Here is a 21,774-nt window from a genome sequence, read left to right as displayed (position 1 = left end):
TAATAAGCAATCAACGTATAGAATGACAGGCTTTATCCAGGGTAGTCAGCTTTAATTACATTGATTACAAGTATCATTAGGATCTCAAACATTCTCATGTATCAAGGAACAGTTCTATAACCCCAATATGCTTGTACACTCATGGAATGACCTTTGAATGCACAGAGCACACAATTCATACTTCAACAAAAATGAATGGATATATTTGAACTGTGCCACAAGATGATGCTATAGTACCAGCAGTCTCTGACATACTGATTTATAACAGTAATCAATTACCTTGCTGAAAGAATATATCTAATACAAAGCCAACATGTTCGGAAAAAGATCCTTTATTTACCACAAGTTTTCTTCGTTTGGGCAAAGCTTATGATGATGATGTTAAAGTTAATCCATAGATACACTCTCCCATTTTGAATTTAACAGGCTAATATTTCTAAAGTGTGATATACAGGGTGTCCCAGAAAAAATTACCGTGCGAATTAATTCGGACGTAAGTCGAGAAATAGGTAATAGAATTGAAAGATCTAAAATTCAGCGTGTAGCCCATATGTGATGCGATCAAGCCAAATCAGTCGGAACTCGGAAATATTGATTTTGAGATATAGCCAGTCAAAGGAAATTTTTCCTTTTGTTTCCTCTTGTTTTGGGAACTCTTTTAATTGCTCATATCTTTGGAACTGGTTGTTCAATTTCAATGGGGTTTTCTGCAAAATCCAGCTTTGTAAATGCTTTTTACTATTCTATAGGAAACTGAAAATTTATTATTGCCGAGTTCCGACTGATTTTGCTTGATCGCATCACATATTATTCTGCATCTTATACGCTAATGCTACTGGAATCGGTTGACTGATTGCGAAGAAATGAGCGATTACATAACGCATGCGTCAATTCACTTCATTCCAAGTTTGAAAGAAAGATCATTCAACACAATGCGCACTATCATATTTTGTACTGCTCGGTGAAATCATTTTCGTTCTTTTTAAACAATCTGTTTCTTGCTCAAAAATTTGAAAACCTGCACGATATTGAAAATGAAAGATGATGCTCGGTACTTGTAAATATCTTTTTTCGTTAATATTGATATAAATGTTGCATAAAGAATTATTGCATAAATAATTCCAGCTGGCTGAAAAAAAATCTCACGCACATGTTTTTGGAATATTTCCAAGAAATTGTAATGCAACGTTTAAATCTTTTAAAACTTCAACATTAACTTTGAATGGTATCAAAAATCACACGTAAAGCTGTAAGCACTTGTTCATAGTGTTTCTTGGCTCAAATGTTCTTTGGAAAGTTAAAATATAACATATTTGCACAACCTAAAGAATTAAAATTGGAAAGCTTTCAGAAATCAAAGTTTTCTCGGACAAACAGTTATTCATCTTCAGTGAAAGCATGAATAACATAACAGCGTCGAATTATAAAGTAAATAATGTGGACTAAATTTATTGAGATTTAGGAAGCGGTGAGCGAGTATGAAAAAGCACCTGTTGATCAAACTTGGAATGAACTGCCTTGATGCGTGCATTATGTAATCGTTAATTTCTAAGCAACCAGTCAACCGAATCAAATAAAAGTTTCGTATATGATGCACAATATAATAGGTTATGCGAAACATTTTAAATTTTGTGATTCTTATGTCTATTTCTCGACTGGGACACCCTGTAGTTTAGATATTTAGGTAGAAAATTGCGTTATATATTTTGGTATTTGTATTTTTGTAATTTTTACTTGTCAAGTTTAGAATAGGTATCTTTAAAAGTATATGGAGTACAAACTTTATTATTTCATGTTAAGAAAAATGGCCCATGGATATGCAGTATCCGTGAACAAAACTGATTAAACTATTTCATGTTCGGATATATTGGTGAAATGCATTTATTTTAGCGATTTTGTTAGATTATGACAGAAGATTTACAAATGTAATCAAATGTCCTTGTATATCTTTAAAGTCATGTTCATCTTATTATCTTTATTATGTAGTTTTGAATTTATCATGATAATTGTTCGAATATTATTCTCCACATTTTTACATTTTGACAGTGTTTTAACGGGGGAGAGATGGGGCTGTATATTGAGATGTTGGGGTATATTTTGTTATTGTTGTTGTATTGAAATTTAATTTAGGCCAAGGGTACCATCCGGCTTTCTGAGTACACGTACCTCATCATTCATGTCCGTGTCTGTTGTTGATGTTGTAATTCAATAAAGATGAAATAATGAATAGCGTATATTTCTTTCGTTCTTCTCTCCTTTATTCTTTTCTGATTGCATTGATTTATTTCACCAAAGATATCAAGGATAATTTTAAATGCCCCCGATTTAGAAAATCCCATAGGAAATTGCCGGCATCCCCCATCAGGCCCCCCATCATGGTCGGTCCCCCATAGCCCTGCCCCATAGGATGACCCACGAGCTACGCCACGTTTCATAGGTTCGTTGACCTGTTCATGTGGATTAATATACTAAGTATGCTTCAGTTCATTCTATTCTGCATGGCTGTGTCTGATTAACTTACACCCCACTGGAATCAAGCCTGGAAAAAAACACGTAATAACCTTAAAACTAATGCGTATATTATTCCTGCATGAATTCTTGTTACATTACACTGATTAAAAAAGTAAAGTAATACTAGTATCTCAAACATTCTCATGTGTCAAGGCACAGTTCATTAACCCCAATATGCTTGTATACTTATGGAATGACCTTTGAATGCATCGGTTTGGTTCGGTCTCTGGATAATGGAACGATACATAATTTAATATGGCCTTGCTAAAGTCTTTTACCACCCCCCACCCCCCGTTTTCTCTGCAATGCGTTTCTAAATACTCAGCGCCAAAAACCCATTCCTCTTTCTCCACAAATCGATGCCACCACTGATTACACTTCCTATATTGAACGCAAAAATTCAGTGACCACTCATGTATTATGTCGATTTTTAATGTTATATAATCTACATTACCAGTCGTTCTCCGACTGTCGTGTTATAAAAGTGTTGATTACCAGCTTATAAATAATTAATTATACTTCATCCTACCCCTACTCCATCATACTGCAAATTAAGTGTCAACTTAGATTACTTGAAACATTAAACCACGTCTCTCAACACATGAAGCATTTGTAGCGGCTGCAATAATCACTTTCTGATATGAAACGGAACTGACAACACCATGGCGCAATATGCTTCTCATCCCAACCTCCCGTGCGGTATAGGAACATCATTGGCTTTGTACTTAACACTCTTTGTATATGCTACACAGATGACTGTTAGTGGACAAGACAACAATAAGATAATAAAGTGTGTAGAAGAAGATTGGGATGAAACACAGTGGGGATGGTCGTCAGAAAAGAAAGTTTCAGGTACAAAATGTCACATGGAATGCTCATCTAACTGTATCTGTACATTGGATAATGTCACCATAATCAGTAATTGCACAGATACAGGTATGTCTACGACTCCAGTTTTGTATCCATTCGATGATGTGTATAACCTTAGCTGGGCCAACAGTGATTTACACAGTATTAAACCGCTAGCATTTACAAGGTTTGCAGGATCCTTACAAAGATTGTATTTGGCTAACAATACATTGGGTGAAATACAGCCTGGTGTATTTGAAGGACTGGGAAGTTTGATGATGTTACACATGGATAACAATGTATTGCATGATATACTACCTGGTGTGTTTGAAGGACTGGCAAGTCTACAGATTCTATACCTGTGTGGCAATGCAATGCAAGAGATAAATCCTGGTTTGTTTAAAGGATTAGAAAATTTGGAAGACTTACACCTGTACAACAATTCTTTACATGAGATACAACCGGGTGTGTTTGACAGACTGACAAGCTTGGTGAGGTTATCCTTATTTGGTAATGCATTGCAAGAGATACATCCTGGTGTGTTTGACGGACTGGAAAATCTGGAGTGGTTATCCCTGTACAACAATTCTTTATATGAGATTCAGCCTGGTGTGTTTGAAGGACTATTAAATCTGGAGATGTTATTCCTGAATAACAATACATTGCACAATATATATCCTGATTTGTTTGCAGGACTGTCAAGTCTGTATTGGTTAAACCTGCAAAGTAATAATTTACACGAGATACAGCCTGTTGTGTTTGAAGGGCTCTCAAGTCTGGAGGGGTTAGACCTTTCGTACAACTTAATATTCAAAATAGTATTTAACACATTTGGATCATTGAAAAACTTAGAGATACTTGATTTATCCAAGAATAAACTATTATTTCTCCATCCCGATACATTTGAGAATCAAACCATGCTTGAAGATCTAAGACTTGATCATAACCAGCTTAGTTATCTTCCTGAAGACCTATTTGCCAACATGACACATTTGGAATATTTAAATCTTGCTGAAAATAATTTGGATCAAATACCAACACTAACAAAGTGTGCATCTTTAAAAACAGTAAACTTGAAAGGAAATTCACTGCGGTGGATACATAGTGAAGTATTTACAGGATTAAATGAAAATGTTACTGTGTTAGTCACAAAAGCGGCAATATGTTGCTATGCATCATCTATACAGTGTAAAAATGAGGAGCCACCATCACCATTCCTAACATGTACTCGCATGCTGACCTTTGATCTCCTTCGAATTGCTTTGTGGGCTATGAGTATGTTCGGATTTTTTGGAAATGTATATACTTTGTACGCTCGATTTAAGCTAAGGCGCCAAAGTAATAAGGTCCAATTTTTTCTGATCACAAACCTCGCAATATCTGATTTAACAATGTGTATATACCTCATCATTTTGCTTTCAGCAGATACATACTACGCAGAGTTTTTCCCATCCAATTCTGAAAGTTGGCGAAGTAGTGTGCTGTGCAGGTTTGCTGGGGCCCTGTCTGTGTTATCCAGCGAGGCCTCAACTTTCTTGATAACTCTGATAAGTGTGGACAGATTTCTGGGCATAAAGTACCCATTTGGAGGTCTACGGTTGAATACGACATTATCTCGTGCATTAGTAGCGGGGCTGTGGCTAGCAGCATTCATTTTTAGTGCCACCTCTTTTATACTCTCAGGATTGGAGTCTGATTTTTATGCTGTTTCCGAGGTTTGCGTCGGTCTGCCGATTTCACAATTGAAGATATACAATCAAACCACTGTTGGTATCAAAACTGAGTATGCAGGACTCTTCACATATAACATAGATGACCAAGTATCACAGAACACTCATGAGCACAGCAGGACGACCATGTACCTATCTACAGCCATGTTTACTGGTCTGAACTTGGTCTGCTTTTTAGTTGTGGGATTCTGTTATGCAGTTATTTTTATAACTGCTCGAAAAACTACCAAAAACTCTGGACGTTGCCAGAGATCAGATGAAGAAATGCGCATGGCTATGAAAATATCTCTTCTTGTCCTCTCAGATTTTTGTTGCTGGGTCCCAATTGGGGTTTTATCGATTCTTGTCCAGGCTGGTGCAGTAGAAGTCAGTCCTACAGCTTATGCCTGGATAGCAACATTTGTGCTGCCTATTAACTCCACCCTCAATCCATTTCTGTATACCTTGGGTGGATTTTTATTTGACAAAGTTAATTGTCAATGTTGCAAACGTGGAGGTCAAGACGAGAGCACCCAAATAATAGAAATTGTTCGATAAAGAAATTTAGTGTACTTGTAGTGAAATGTAGTGTACACCAACTTTCTAATTCTTTTTCGTTATGGTTTGATTTTTATGTATTATCATTATCCCTAATATTTATACTCCTATTGTACAGCAACATTCTAATTATTACAATGTTTTATCATTAAAATTAATATTCATACCATAAATTATGTGTCCTAGTGTACAGCAACTTCTAACTATTACAATGTTTTATCATTATAGTTAATATTAATAATGCATATTCTGACAGCAACGTTTTAAGTATTAGCATTGAGCTTAATATTTATTATGCAAATTTTGTGTCCGAGTGCACAGAAACGTGTGTAATTATTACAATGTATTATCATTATGCTGAATATTTATAATGCAAATTCTGTGAATTAGTGTACAGTAACTTTCGAATTATTACAATGTATTTGCATTATGCTCAATATTGCTCAATATTTATAATGCAAATTCTGTGTCCTAGTGTACATGGTGTATGGTAATTTTCGAACTATTACAATGTAGCATCGTTATGTTAATATTTCTAATGTAATTCTGACAGTAACCTTCTAATAATAATTTATTATTACAATGTTTAATCATTATGCTTACTATTTACAATGCAAATTATGTATCCCAGTGTTACAATGTAAACATCTCACAAAAAGTAACTACCCCCCCCTTAAATAATGATCTTTATTCAACAACGGGCGATTGCATTACAAATCTGTAAAATGCGTTGGAAGCGGAATTTATTTCTGCACATCCTGACTCCTCAGTTGTAGCAATTGACTAAATATTGACGTCACAGCGTACATTTAAATCAATGTAACCCAAGATTTGAAAGTTGCAGTAAATTGTATTGATTTTGTATTCAGTATAATGGAAGGAAATCTGTGTAATGATATCTTAGTGTTTTTGTATTGTATGTAAGTGCAACTTTCAAATCTGGAACTCACTACATTAAATTGATCGGTGTTTTATTGTTTTCTGGGCAATCGTATCAAATGAGGTGTCATAATGCGCAGAAATAAATTCTGCTTCCAACGCATTTTACACTTGTAATACAATAGCCCCTTTTTGAATAATGGCCATTATTTAAGAGGGTTAGTTACTTTGTAGGAGATGTTTATTATCATTATGCGTAATATTTTAATTCAAATCATGTGTCCTAGTGCAATACAGCAACTTTCTAATTTTTACAATATATTATCATTATGCTTAACATTTATAACGCAAATTATGAGTCATAGTGTGCAGCAAGTTTCTAATTGTTACATGTATTATCATTATTCTTAATACCTATAATGTAAATTATGTGTCATAATGTATAGCATCTTTAGAATTATTACATGTCTTGTTATGATTTGATATCAATAATAAAACTTCTGTGTCCTAGTGTACAGCAATTTTCGTATTATTAAATATAATATCATTATGCTTAATATTTTAATGCAACTTCTGTGTCTTAAGGGATCTGGAATGAGGGTTTTGAGCGTTTCGACAGTATTTTTTTGTGGAACATGAGAGCACATCAGACATATCGAATTGCATTCTGAATACGAAGAATGTCTTTCTTATATCAAATAATTTTCATTTTTTGAAATTCACGATATAATACAAATTTTATGACAAGTTATTAAAATTGGATATTTTTCACATTTTTGATATAAAACAGTCCTCGAAGTAAATTTTATAAATCTAATGATATATTCTTCAAGTGTATGTAGCTGGGAGGAAAAGCCGACGATCAATTGAAAATTTTGACCTTTCATATTGAAGATATGGATTTTTTTCCCAAAAAGACCTAATTTATTTTTGTGTTTTGGGGAAAAATCCATATCTTCAATACGAAAGGTCAAAATTTCCAATTGATCGTCGGCTTTTCATCCCACCTACATACACCTTAAGTACACAACATCAGATTTATAAAGTTTACTTCGAGTACTGTTAAATATCAAAAATATCAATTTGTAATCATTTGCCATAAAATGTGTATTACATTGCGAATTTCAAAAAATCTAAATTATTTGATATCAGGAGGACATTCTTCGTATTCAGAATGCATTTCGATATGTCTGATGTGCTCTAATGTCCCACAATAAATACTGTCCAAACGTTCATACCCCATCCCTTAATATTTATCACGCAAATTATGTGTCATAGTGTGCAGCAAGTTTCTAATTGTTACATGTATTATCATTATTCTCAATACCTATAATGTAAATTATGTGTCATAATGTATAGCATCTTTAGAATTATTACATGTCTTGTTATGATTTGATATTAATAATGCAACTTCTGTGTCCTAGTGTACAGCAATTTTCTTATTATTAAATGTATTATCATTATGCTTAATATTTTAATGCAACTTCTGTGTCTTAATAGTATACAGCAATTTTCTATGTAGTATCATTATTCTTAATAATGTATTATCATTATAAGTTTTATTGATAATGCAAAGTCTAACAGCAATCTTCTAATTATTACAATGTATTATCATTATGCTTAATACTTATAATGCAAATTAAAAACTGATGATTTAAAAGAAACGTTGTAAAATACTATTTCCTGCATGTTTACGTGTCCGGCTGTACCTGACTGTCGGGTTCCGCAATTTCGTATACCACCTCAGCGTCTAAGATCTAATACAACTTGCTATCCACCTGCATATTTCGGACGGCGCATCTAGTGATGAGTTTATTTACAGGCAAAATATAACCGTGCATATCGTGCAAGAATGGATAAAATAAAGCAGATGTTAAAATATGGTAAAAGTAGATAAAATTTGAAAACAGTTGTACCAGATATTCATTTCTTGTTTATAAAATATTTAAATTCATGATATTTGTTCGTATCGACAAGGAAGTAACATTGCACTATTTTATTTCAACATGTTTGTTGAGGCTACTTTTATTAAGAGCACAATTTTCACAAATCGCTTGGTATAAATATGATTTCACTTTAAACATGGCGGACACAACACGAGTATAATTGAAGACCAAATTAAAAAGACGTCAGGGTAAAGGCGCGACGTGATTGGTTGCTGACCTGCGCAGTGCAGCATATTTGGTCTGGTCTACAGGACGTCATACGCGCAACTGGTCTTTTTAATTAGGTCTTCAATTATAGCGCTTGCTGTACAGGTGAAGCAAGGGACCGAACACGCTGATTAATATGAGAGGTAGTTTTGAACAGCAAAAAACATTAGGAGAATTATTCACTTCATTAAACGTAGGCCTACATGTAGAAGAGCTACAATTGTTTAAGGTGCAAGTGGCGAGCACCGGAGCTGGACCATGGCGTGATGTTGCAGCTACGGAAATGCTTGAACCATTGCAATTGCATTTGGTATTCGCCATGTCTGTTTCTGGGAAACAGGAAAAAATACTTTTCCCGACCGACCGACCCAATTTTTAAAATCCATTCGAGGGCAAGCAAACAATTGTTTTTGGCCTTATTACACTGTATTATTATTATTATGCTTTGAAAACATAAACAATGGAGCAGATAATAGAAGTAACTTTACAACGAACTTTAAATTGCGAACATGTAATAGTAAAATCAAATCTATGCTTCATCGTTAGAAAATCTTCAAATAACCATATGTATATTGCTGCACATTATAATAAATATTGTTACATTATTTAATTGGTCAATATCTTATACAGTCATTATCAGACACATCCCTACATGTAGTTGAAGGTTGAAAGTTTATGGGCACGCCTAATCGGTCCTCAATGCCTTTGTTGTATACAGATTAGATTTGGTTTGTTTTGTCATCATGTGACAGTTATCCCTACTGCATTTCATATTCAGATATGAATATGTAAAAACTATAATGTACATTATGTGGATATAGATGTTATGTCACAGATGGTTGGTGTGATGTGCCCTCAGTAATTTAATTTAATTATTTAACTTTGTTTACAAGCTGAGTGTGTGTCATGGGAGGTGTGAGTCAGGGGAAGGCAACGCACTGAAAAGTCTATTGTTCTATTGTGTCCGATTTGAGCGCTGACATATTGGAAAATGTTGCCAATCAATATTAATGAAGTCGTGCGATCGACACCTACAACTGTTCAATTGGGCGACTTTATTGTTAGGTGCTTTTATTCATACATTGTGCGTATCGAGCTGTATCGGTTGGTCCGCAATTATATTTAATATAGTATTATAGGCCTATAAGTATGATTTGCTTTGCTTTATTGATTGATTCAGAAATAGTATGGCTATATGCATCTCGAGTTATCAGCCAATATATCACATTTGAAGTCCAGGGTAGACTCCTGTATACGCGGCTAATGTCCTTAAAAATACTACAGTAGGAGTGATATCATAATTACTTCAAATCCTTATATGTAGACCTATTGGCAAACAATGTAGACAACTTACTTGTGTAGATTCTTATATCCGCCACACAGAGCGCACACTTTGTCTATGCTGCTGAACTGTCCGTAGCGAAATGGTAGAGCAAAGCGTGTTCACTGAGTATAATCGAATGAGCGCCCAAACCAATTTGGGCGCTGCAATAGGTTTGTATTGTAGGTGAACCTCTGTTTTGTGTGCATGCGACAACTCACGCACACCCTCTCGTTTGTATAGGCGCTTTTACGTGACTTTCGTTTCATCACTTATTGACAGTAGCCTGCCTTTTATAGCGTTAATACGCTGGTCAGGTCAGTTACCGATTTAATGGCGGCAGCCCTTTGTCTTGAACAAAAGGTACCTCTCGATGAATAGCGTGTCGGGAACTCCATTTGGCACAAAGGAACATTAAGCGTTACATAATCTATTTCTTCTCCTTCCTATATAAACTCCTTGGGGGAAGGCACTTTGGAAGCAGTCATGCAATAGTTTGTGTGTTATGGTATGTTCTGGGGGAATTCCCTTTTATTCATCAGACGATCAAAACAAACTGAATCAGAGTTATTAATGTCATAGGGGATTTTCCATAAATTATTACTCAATATTCTGTGCATTATTGTACCATCAGGAAAACCCCCCAGGAAGTGATGTAATGTGAAAGGTTAATGTGTATAATTAATCTTGGGAAATCCCAAGCTTGCATCATCTGTGAAGATGTGAATGAAATGATGGTTTATTAATAGATGATGGGTTTTGCACTGGTATAAAAAGCTGGAGGCTTGAGTTTGGAATTTACAGAATGTCATGGGAGATTGTGAAACTCCACATGTGTGTGATGGTCAAAAAAAAAAAAAAAAGAAGTACATTTTAACCAGTTTACATAGCCAATAATTGAGCTAATTTTAATACAGCAACGAAGGAGATTGCGAGCATACAAAAGTGCTCTTCCTCATCAAAGGATTAAAGTTCTTCTGTCGAATTTCTGGAGTTTGCTGGGTTTGTGAAGGCCACGCATCTCTCAAAAAAACAGCGGAGCTGTGTTAAAGAAACCTGTTCCCTGGAAAAAGAGTGATTGGTGAAAGAAACACCAATATTGGAGAAAGTAGCGCAAGGAGATATATTATGGAGAAAGCAGCGCAAGAAGATAAGTAATAGGAGCAAGCAGCATCATTTTCGTGTAAGGATTTCATACGCAAGGATATTTATAAACGCAAGTGTACACTGGACTTCGCTGATTTTCGCAGGACAAGTGAATAAGGATATATTACATCAGTCGTCCAGAACATTAACATTACAAGAACTCTAGGATTAAGTTATGTTAAGTACTGATAGAATAAAACTATAATTGTGTGATTTTATTGTAAATGCAATATTGTTGTTATATGTACCAAGCATACTTTGTTTTCAATTAAAGACTTAGATTTTGTTAGCTTAATCAAACAGTGTATTTGTGTTGTGCATTCGTGTGAGTTCGGGTAAAAGGTGATTTTGGCCTTGAGTCAGTACGACTCGTAACAGTTGGTCAGGTGTGGTCTGGGCAGTTGAGCAGAACACTAATCTACTCGACAGCTGAAAAGCGATATCCGATCAACTTCAAACTTGATACATTGTAGGATGAGAGGGTATAGTAGTCTCATGTGCTGTATAATTTTGTGTCTTGTTATTCATATATCTATGTATATTCCTCCGATTTTTTGTATATTTTGCCTGAAATTCCATTACTCCACAAAGGTGCTGCGACTAACTGCGTACACGCCATTCTACGTATATCATACAACGTATGCTGGTTATGAATCCGACCATTTAATAGAAGTCGAAACAAGTTCGAAGGTTTGCTATATTCAAGGTTCGCTATGTCGAATACAGTGGCGGCGGAAGCATTGAAATTAAGGGGGAGAGAAGGGGTCTATGGCGAGCATAGTTGTTTTATTTTCTGAGACTTTTTTGCGCGCAAAAAATTTCAATTTCAAACAGTTTAGCCCCAAATGAGGTGCTATTGTATGTGAGCAAAGTACTATCCAAAAAAGGAAGATGCACATGGCATTTACTGCTCTATTTTAATTTCTTTTATGATTTTTAGGGGGAGTCACCCAAAAAATTGATCCACAAAAGATTGACAATATTTAAAATAATAAATAACACCCCAGAAAACACAACAATACGGCCGTATTGTCACGGTAAATGCCGTGCTGGGATGGATATTCTGTATTACAGCATACGTATGGTCACGGTGTATCCCACGTACTTTAATACAGTAATAGCGCCCTCTGTTGGTCATAATTCACTTTAATACGTATTTTCAACGTAGTGAAAAAATATTTGAGGTAATATTTACACTATAGAATATAAAAACTAGTATTTTTAGAAGTTACATTTCAAGGTCGTTACATTAAAGGTTTTAACATTAAGGTTAATTTTTTTTAAATTAGAGACAGCCCGTCACCCTTAAGGTTACTCATTGTTGTTTGTTGATGCTGGGCCCCAGTATCAATCAAAAACATGAGGGCCGCAGGGCCGGCAGGCCCGAGGCCGGCGACTCCCATTCGAAGACTAAACATTCCAAGTCGGACCCCAATATAAGGGCCCGCAGGGCAAGAAAGCAAGAGTAACCTTAAGGATGACGAACTGATAACGAAATTTCTGTTATATTTACGGACAGCTCGTCACCCATTTTATAGGCCTACTTTTACATTTTTTTTACTCTTTACCCCATAATTTCCCCTCATTCTTCAGGCCCTGCCCTCTATCGGGCTAATTTATAGTTTAAGCTTGTTTGCTATTTTTGGAGCAATATTGTTTCTTTATAAGCCTGCGGCGCAACCTTGTCTTTGAGCAATATTGTCTTTTGAGATAACGCCCCGTAGCCACCCACAGCCAGCCTCATACCTCATTTTGATTTTTAACATACCAATATTCTGCTTTTTATAGTCTATGGGGTCGCATATTACCTCAAATATTTCTTCACTACGTTGAAAATACGTACTAACTTATGAACAGAGGGCGCTATTACTGTACTAAAGTACGTGGTATTTTGACCACGGGATACACCGTGACCATACGTATGCTGTAATAAAGAATATCCATCCCACCTAGGCTTCTACCGTGCCAATATGGCCGTATTGACCAAATGTGTTACGTGTACATAATTATGTGTGTATCGGGTGCACCCTGTTTCAAAATGTATTAGCGTGTTCACGCGTATTATGTGCTATAAGGTTAAACAAAATGATATGTCTCAATCTCTTTTTTGTTAGCGCGTCCATGTCAGCGGGGCCCTGATTTGGTAAAATTATCTAACTTAAAAATCGCTGTTTCGAAAAAAAGAGCTTTTAAGTTTTGACGTTTTTCTTTTTGAATAAAATAAATTATTAAACACATCTAATGTCTTAGCAAATATAAAAATATCATTATTTGCCAAAATGTTGCTAATTTGGTTGAGTAATTTTAAAATAACCATTTTTAGGGACCTTTCATAAATACTTTGTTGGGGGGAGGCTGGGCACTTGGACATTTTTGGAGTCAAAACTTTTTTGACCCCCTCTTCAGACATACAAAACTTTTGTGACCCCCCCTTCCAAGAGGTTATAAAACAGTCTGGGGAGACTCAGTCACAATTATAGGCCTACATGTTTGTTCATACATTTATTTATAATAGGCCTGTTTCTTAAAAACATGAAAGTTGAAGGTGTTTTTCACATGCTATGACTTGTATGAAGTTATTTCAATGTAATACCGTATAACCTCGTCTAGAAGCATATAGAGTAAATAAATAAAATAAATAAATGTAACACAAAAAAAGGGAAATTGACAGTGGCGTAGCTTGGGCTTCTGGCACCCGGGCTAAGGATAGGTGTCGCTCCCGATTCTTGAAATAATTATTGCGCGCGGAGCACAAATAGGGCCTACCACTAATTAATTTTGGAAATGAAGTTGAATATCGGTCTTAAATTGATCTTTTAAATGACTCTGTCCTGAAATGCGCGGAAAGCGCGCACTAAATTTTGACTTTCATCGCTTAGAGGGGCGCAAAGTCGATGCTGAATTGGTCAATTCGGCGCCCCCTAAGAGTGGCGCCCAGGGCATATGCCCCCACATGCCCACCGTATTTATGCCACTGGAAATTGAGAGCAACATCTGGGCACATACTCAAGATTTTTAATACTTTAGACTTGTTTATCAGGGGCGTAGCCAGCTTTCTTGGTCAGGGGGGCAAAATATAAATTTCGGGGCAAAGACAAAAAAAAATGGTTGCATCATTTTCACCCGGTATTATCAGTGGGATACATACATATACCCTTTTCTTATAGCAACTGTAGAATACACTGTAAAGTCTTTGAGATTCCAAAAAGGCTTTAATGGGATATCGGTAATGTGCGCTACGCGCGCCAAAAAATGTATTTTACACTATTTTTGGCCATAATCGGGGTAAAAAAGGGCTTTATTGGTATGTGCGCAAAAAATTTGTATGCTCTTGTTCTTTTGGTATTTACTTGTTTAAAACTTTTTTGCCCCCCCCCCTCCTTTAGTAACCAAAACTTTTTGGTCCCCCCCTTTGTGCAACTCAAAACTTTTTGTGTCCCCCCACACTTTGCCCAGTCCCCCACCAAAGTATTTATTTATTTATTTTACCTCGAGATATGTTGTTTTGCCGTGATATCATTAATGAGTTAGGATTTGTCTGGCGCTCTGTAGAATGATCTAACTTTCAGATAGCTCATTTTACCATATTAAATAAACGGAAAATGACAAAAAGTGTCATGATAGGTTCTGCTATCTTCAAAATGAAGCATGGTGGTAACTTGAGGATGTCACTAATGGAAAGAGTGTCCTCACATTACCCAAGATATGGATTTATCTCAAAATGTCCAAATTTTAAGTTCGATCGTTTTACCAAATCAGGGCCGAGCTGAAACGGTAAACTCAATTTTTATTATTTTCATTATTTTACCTGATTCGATACTCGCATTGTTTAGGTATAATACAATTGATAATTGGTACTTCAATTGTGTAAATTAACCACTATTTGCTGTGTACTTTTGAACACTTGAAAATTACATTTTAACTCAAAATTAAGTTTAAAAAATCTTTGAAAAAAACCACGTTAAAATAAAAAACAAAAAGCAAATGACAAAAACGCATTGAGCATTCGTTTTTGAAAATGGGCTTTGAGACATAACAATATTTTTTAGCCTAATCTAAACACTATAATTCCGTTAAATTAACCTTTACACATTTCCGTTTTCAGAAATGATATAAAAAGCCCATTATAAGGCCATATTGCGAAAGCATTTTGCTTGCTTCCTTGGCTATTTAGAGCCGTGTCCTCGCTCAACAGTATTTGTGTTACAAAAAAATATAATTTTATCTAATAACGTAAACTGACAAAAAGAAACATGAAGTTTTTCACCACTGCCGCCTTGCTTATTAGGCAATTTTTCTCGGTTCTTCTTTTTTGTTTAAGTAATTGGATTAACTGGTTCAAAACGTGACACAACCTATCACAGCTGGTTGTAAGTGTCAGTATTGTATCGATTTCAAATAGCATACTTGTATTCCCTTGTGTTTTAAAAGCCTTGATTGTCAAGATTTATGTCCAATTTACCAGGAATCAGGAGATGTTGAAGCTTTTGAAGCTTTTAGTAAACAACTGCTCTAAATACTACAAACAAATTGTCCTTTTCGGTAAATCCCATAAGCCTTTGCGAGTAGACCTGAGATATCATCATTTGACGTCACGCCGATGCGCACATCATTTAGCGAACATGGTTACTGCGCATTTCAAAGCCGTGTGTATCGGCGTGACGACATGTCAGGTCTACCCGAAAAGGCTTATGGGATTTACCGAAAAGGTCAATTGAAACGCCGTATCTGCACATGAGTTACTTAGGAGATACTGCTTTTTATATTAGGAGTAGATAGTATAAAAAATATGTGCCGCCCAAACAAACTGCCATGTTATGAGTAGATAGTGTATAAGTTTTAACCATTCCTACACGGGTGTCGACTGCAGACGACGAGGTACAAATTTTCATAAAAATTTAAAAATGTCAGAATTTTCAACATGCATAACAATATTTGGAATCAGCATGAAATATGTATTCAAATGAGTACAAACAATTGGTTCAATGGTTCTTGATATAGCTCTTGCTATTTTGGGAAATATTCCAAACCATGGGGTGTTTTATGTTAAAGCAATATGGTAAGCACGTAAAGCATTAAAGAGAAGAGCAGCCTGATAAAAAAAGAGGGAACAAATCTCTCCGTAGTTTTATCTTTGAACCAGGTAAATAGGATTATCTGTTTTCAAATGAATACGTCGGGGAATAGGTGATGTTTATTTATCATCAAATCGATTTTGAACAGAACGTATAGAATTCTTTCCAACTTCACTTTAAATTTAATTGTTCCAGTTTTACCGGTGATATCAATTTTTAGCACCATGTTTTTCGCTATCATTCTATCTCTTCTCGCTACTACAACTATTTTTGGGAATGCATTTTGTCTTCTTGTTATACGCAAGAATGTTGACGGAATTAGTGAAGTTGTTCGCGTATTCATGCAAAGTTTAACAACAGCTGATCTTCTTATCGGAGTATTTGTTACAGCACCGGCAGTTGGTCCGGTAATAGCCGGTAAATGGCCGTTCTCGGATACATATTGCACAATGAATGCATTTACACAAACTTTCTTCAGTACTTGTTCGGTTTTGTCTCTCATGTCAGTGAATGTGGAGCGATATCTCGCAATTGCACATCCATTCCGATACACGGCCATTGTAACATTATTTAGAGCACGTATGATAGTAATAATCCTATGGATTTTAGCTTTGGATGGGTTAGTATACACGTTTTTCAACCTGGACAGATCGCGACTTATCATGATGGGATCTACATGTGCACAGCTGATCCAAAAGATCCAGAGGCGCCAGACATCACTAGTATCATTTGGGCGATGGTGTTCATTGGGCTTACTTCTATCTTGACCCTTTCCATGTATGCTCGTTTATTTTGTATATCACGTGCACACGCTCGACGAATTGACGCGGAGGAAGCAATGGTTCAACATTTTGCCGCAAACAACGCTGTGAACAGATTTCGTCGCACGGAATTCAAAACCAGCGTGACATTCTTCATTTTAACTCTATTGCTCATTATTACCTATATACCCGTAGCGGTAGTTATAGCTTTGTATGGATCTAGGGATATAGAAGTAACAGATTTATTGGGGCAAACATCGTTTTTCGTGTGGCTCTGCAACAGTTCCATTAACATGGTTATCTATTCCATACGTTATAAATCATTTCGAAATCGAGCAAAGCAGCTGCTAGGTATTTCTTCCAACCAATATATCAACAATGTTCCGACAAGTACTGGAGGCACTCATCAATAAACCAGATGATACCGCCAAATACTATCAGCTTACAGGTATATGGTACTCAGGAGCGGATTTACCACGATCACGATATAGGGGGCTTCGTAAACGACAACCGCGATTACTAATAGCTCCATCCATTAGTGAAGTTGTTCGCGTATTCATGCAAAGTTTAACAACAGCTGATCTTTTTATCGGAGTGTTTGTTACAGCACCGGCAGTTGGTCCGGTAATAGCCGGTAAATGGCCGTTCTCGGATACATATTGCACAATGAACGCATTTACACAAACTTTCTTTAGTACTTGTTCAGTTCTGTCTCTGATGTCAGTTAATGTGGAGCGATATCTCGCAATTGCATATCCATTTCAATATACATCCATTGTAACATTATTTAGAGCACGTATGGTAGTAATAATCCTATGGATTTTTAGCTTTGGATGGGTTAATATACACGTTTTTCAACCAGGACAGATCGCGACTTATCATGATGGGATCTACATGTGCAGAGCTGATCCAAAAGATCCAGAGACGCCAGACATCACTAGTATCATTTGGGCGATGGTGTTCATTGGGCTTACTTCTATTGTAACACTTTCCATGTACGCTCGTCTATTTTGTATATCACGTGCACACGCTCGACGAATTGACGCGGAGGAAGCAATGGTTCAACATTTTGCCGCAAACAACGCTGTGAACAGATTTCGTCGCGCGGAATTCAAAACCAGCGTGACATTCTTCATTTTAACTCTATTGCTCATTATTACCTATATACCCGTAGCGGTAGTTATAGCTTTGTACGGATCTAGGGATATAGAAGTAACAGATTTATTGGGGCAAACATCGTTTTTCGTGTGGCTCTGCAACAGTTCCATTAACATGGTTATCTATTCCATACGTTATAAATCATTTCGAAATCGAGCAAAGCAGCTGATAGGTATTTCTTCCAACTAATATATCAACAATGTTCCGACAAGTACTGGAGGCACTCATTAATACACCAGATGATACCGCCAAATACTATCAGCTTTCCTATGACAGGTATGGTACTCAGGAGCGGATTTACCACGCTCACGATCTAGGGGGCTTCATAAACGACAACATCTATGCTCCATCAGTGTAAATGAAAGCCGGGTGTAACACTCTACCCGGTCTGAAATAATTGCCAAGGTTATCGGCACCGTAGCGGTACATGCGTCAATTTAAAAGAAGTTCCCTCTGTAGGTACCGATAAAACCGCCATCGTCATTCTAAAAAACCGGTTATAGTCGAAGATAGAGACCATTTGAAATCAAATATAAGCGTGAATATGCGTACTCATGCACATTTTTCTTTGAAGTAACAACTATGGGTGTGTAGATTCAGAATCAGTGACAAAATGGCACCTTTGAGCAAATTGAGTTATTGAGGTCAAAGGTCACACAAAGGGATACAATTTTAAAATGCTTAAATCATATTATAAAATACTGAACATGCTGAACAGAAAGTTTTCTTTGGGTCCTAAGAAGTAAAAAATAAATGATCATATCTAGAATGCCTAATTAATGAGATATACATGATATAGGTCAAAGGGTAAAAACAAAATTGTACATGGGTAAAATTATCAAAATGCTCCAATTGCAATGAAAATGGTTTCAATTATTATCCGTCTTCATCTCTTCAGGATAACATTTCATTACCGTGCAGTAAATAATGTGAAATCTACCAGCAGATTTTGGAGCAGAAGTTTCATCCACGTCAATGAACATTTTTAAACAAAATAGCAAGTTTCCTGTGCAACTTTCTTTTCATCAGTGTATTATACACAATTTATTCCTTTAAATCGATGTAATGATATTAATTAAACAAACAACCCCCCTAAAAAAAACCCCGTTGACAACAAAAAGAAAGCAAATAAGTTTAAAAGTTCAAAAATTCTGGATATCAGTATTATTCACTAATAATTTTAGCTATGAAATGCCGCGTTAAATGAAGCAAGAATTATTATTGACTGTAGGATTGGTGTCCCTTTTTAACAAAATGAGTTGTTTTAAAAAACATTACACTTGGTACAGTAGTAAATAACATTTATCACGGTTTTAGATCTATTTTGTACACAGTGAAAATATCATAGAACAATAGAACTCAAGTGTTGTAGTGTTTCGTGTAAATATAGTCTCATGGAGCATCTGTTTAGTCTTCCTTATCAGTCGTTTATTTTTAATACTCGCTGGACACGGATACCGCGTGACACTTTATGTTTTGTAAAATGTGTTTATATATAACTCTTGTAAAATGTTATTGTTGAACAATTTTGTAACCGTAGAGAGCCTTAGGAGAGCAGCACAAGTGCTGATGAGGCTAATCTGTATAAATAAAATGTTAATAAATTAATAAATTCTTGTTTTCATTGTTTTATTCAAATGACTCTACTGCACTGCGAAGGCTGCGAAACATAAAGCGGCAATCACTATTTGCTTATTTTCAAAGGAGATATTCATAGCATCCCACAATAGACTACACTGCATATTGTGAGCATTTTGCACCGTGAGCAAACACAATTATTTAAAGCTTTTTTGCATTACAACAAGTTCCCATAGACCGAGTGACAAACTCTAATGAGCTGTGACATCATCCAATTTACATCTTGGCCTGTTTGCCAAATATGGCCATTTTATTCAATATTTTTTGAATATTGCATGGTACATGAAGGGAAAATACCCGGATGGTGTCCAAATTAGGCTCGAATATACCTTATGGTCGATACTATCGAGTGAATTTGATATTTTATGAATGAACTGTAGTATGAATTGTAGCACGCAGCCATGCACGGTCTTCTGTACATGTCAGCGCTACTTGCGTGGTACATGTATTCTCGCTATTCACAATACAATGCGCCACCAACGGTTGCTCTTGCTAGTCCAGTTTTTGACCTCCAGGGTCGGCATCGCCCTCCTAGCCACCATTGGATTTTTACGCGAGTGTGATAATAATAATGCTGAAAACAACTCCAGGAGGGATTCTGTGTGATCAATAGATCTACTACAATTATTGTAAACTGCTGTTCAGTGTACATTCGCGTGTAACATAATTATATTGACATTTTAACACACAATGACATGTTCCTGTGTTGCATTTGTATTACGCGGGCTTTGGATGTCGACATTTTCCCATAATGCACTGCGTGTTTTGGCTTTTCCCCAGCTACCGCTGGTGGCGCATCGTATTGTGAATCGACCGAATTGTCAATGGCATTATCGGACCTTGATTCACTACGAAACAGTCCATTAGGTCGACGTATCCTTAAAGAGTTTGAAAATTTTTACCCTCGATTAGCCAGTAAAAGGGGTAATAAATTTTCTTTTTCTGATCTTATTTTCCCTTTCCACTGTCAGCAGGGGAGCTCCAATCCAACTTGGCCCCAACCAAGTCATGTGTAATAACCCTTGCCCTTCTTCACTGAACCTCCGCATCTTTGGGACATACATATGGTAAAATTTAATATTGGTATCTTATCCTAGCCTCTCATGAAGGGTTAATATCAGAAGATGAGTTATTCTTTCTCTTCATATTTCCTAAACCTTCTTAATAGTAGTAATTTTTTTAAATCTAGGTTCATGTTATTAAACTCATGATAAATTCTTGAACCTGCTTCATGCAAGGAGTTAAAAAGTGCCAGGCCAGATAGACTGCCTGGGGGCATTCTCTGGACCATGCACTGACCATGATATTTGTATCCTATTTTATTTTTACTTATTTTCACTTCATAAAGTTTCCTTGTGTGAATATATGAAACTAATTTATGCTGTTGTTTTTAGTGCAAAGAAGCAATTTAAAATACAAACAGCAACAGGTAAACATGATAACCAGAGTCTAGGCTTTCTGGATAACAGTAAAACTTGTAGTGAACATATGCTTGCTGTGAAAATTATATACTGATATAATAATGTTTTCACTGCGGGAGAAATGTACCCGAGGTCATGGAATGAATACACCATAGAAATTCTAGCTGTCAACTTGTGCATTAAAAGTTTTAAGGATAGGTACATGAAATGTCAAATGCTTGGTTGAAATTACATCGGTACCTGAGTCGGATTTTAAATTTTTAATTTTTTTTGCATGAAATATGAAGATAACATATTCAAATCAATATTAATTGTGATATTTTGGCCTAAACACAATTGTTTAGCAATATACGGCTTTCGAAAGGAGTAAATACGTGCAGTTGGCCTGTACCCTTGAGTGTGTGTTTATTACTTAGTCAATTCACTACACGCGTGAGATGTCCTCCAACATTTTCAAATGGTATTTTTGGCCAATTTTTCATCATTTGTCTTGTGCATAGATTATGATAAGTGGAGTGAGTGAATGCAGTAAGTGGAAATTCGGGAATGGAGCTTTTTACAACGAACTCTGGTTATTGGAACGGAATTTGTACTT

This window comes from Amphiura filiformis, chromosome 2 (genome assembly GCF_039555335.1).
Source record: "Amphiura filiformis chromosome 2, Afil_fr2py, whole genome shotgun sequence".
Taxonomy (NCBI): Eukaryota; Metazoa; Echinodermata; class Ophiuroidea; order Amphilepidida; family Amphiuridae; genus Amphiura; species Amphiura filiformis.
This window is presented reverse-complemented; position numbering follows the sequence as displayed.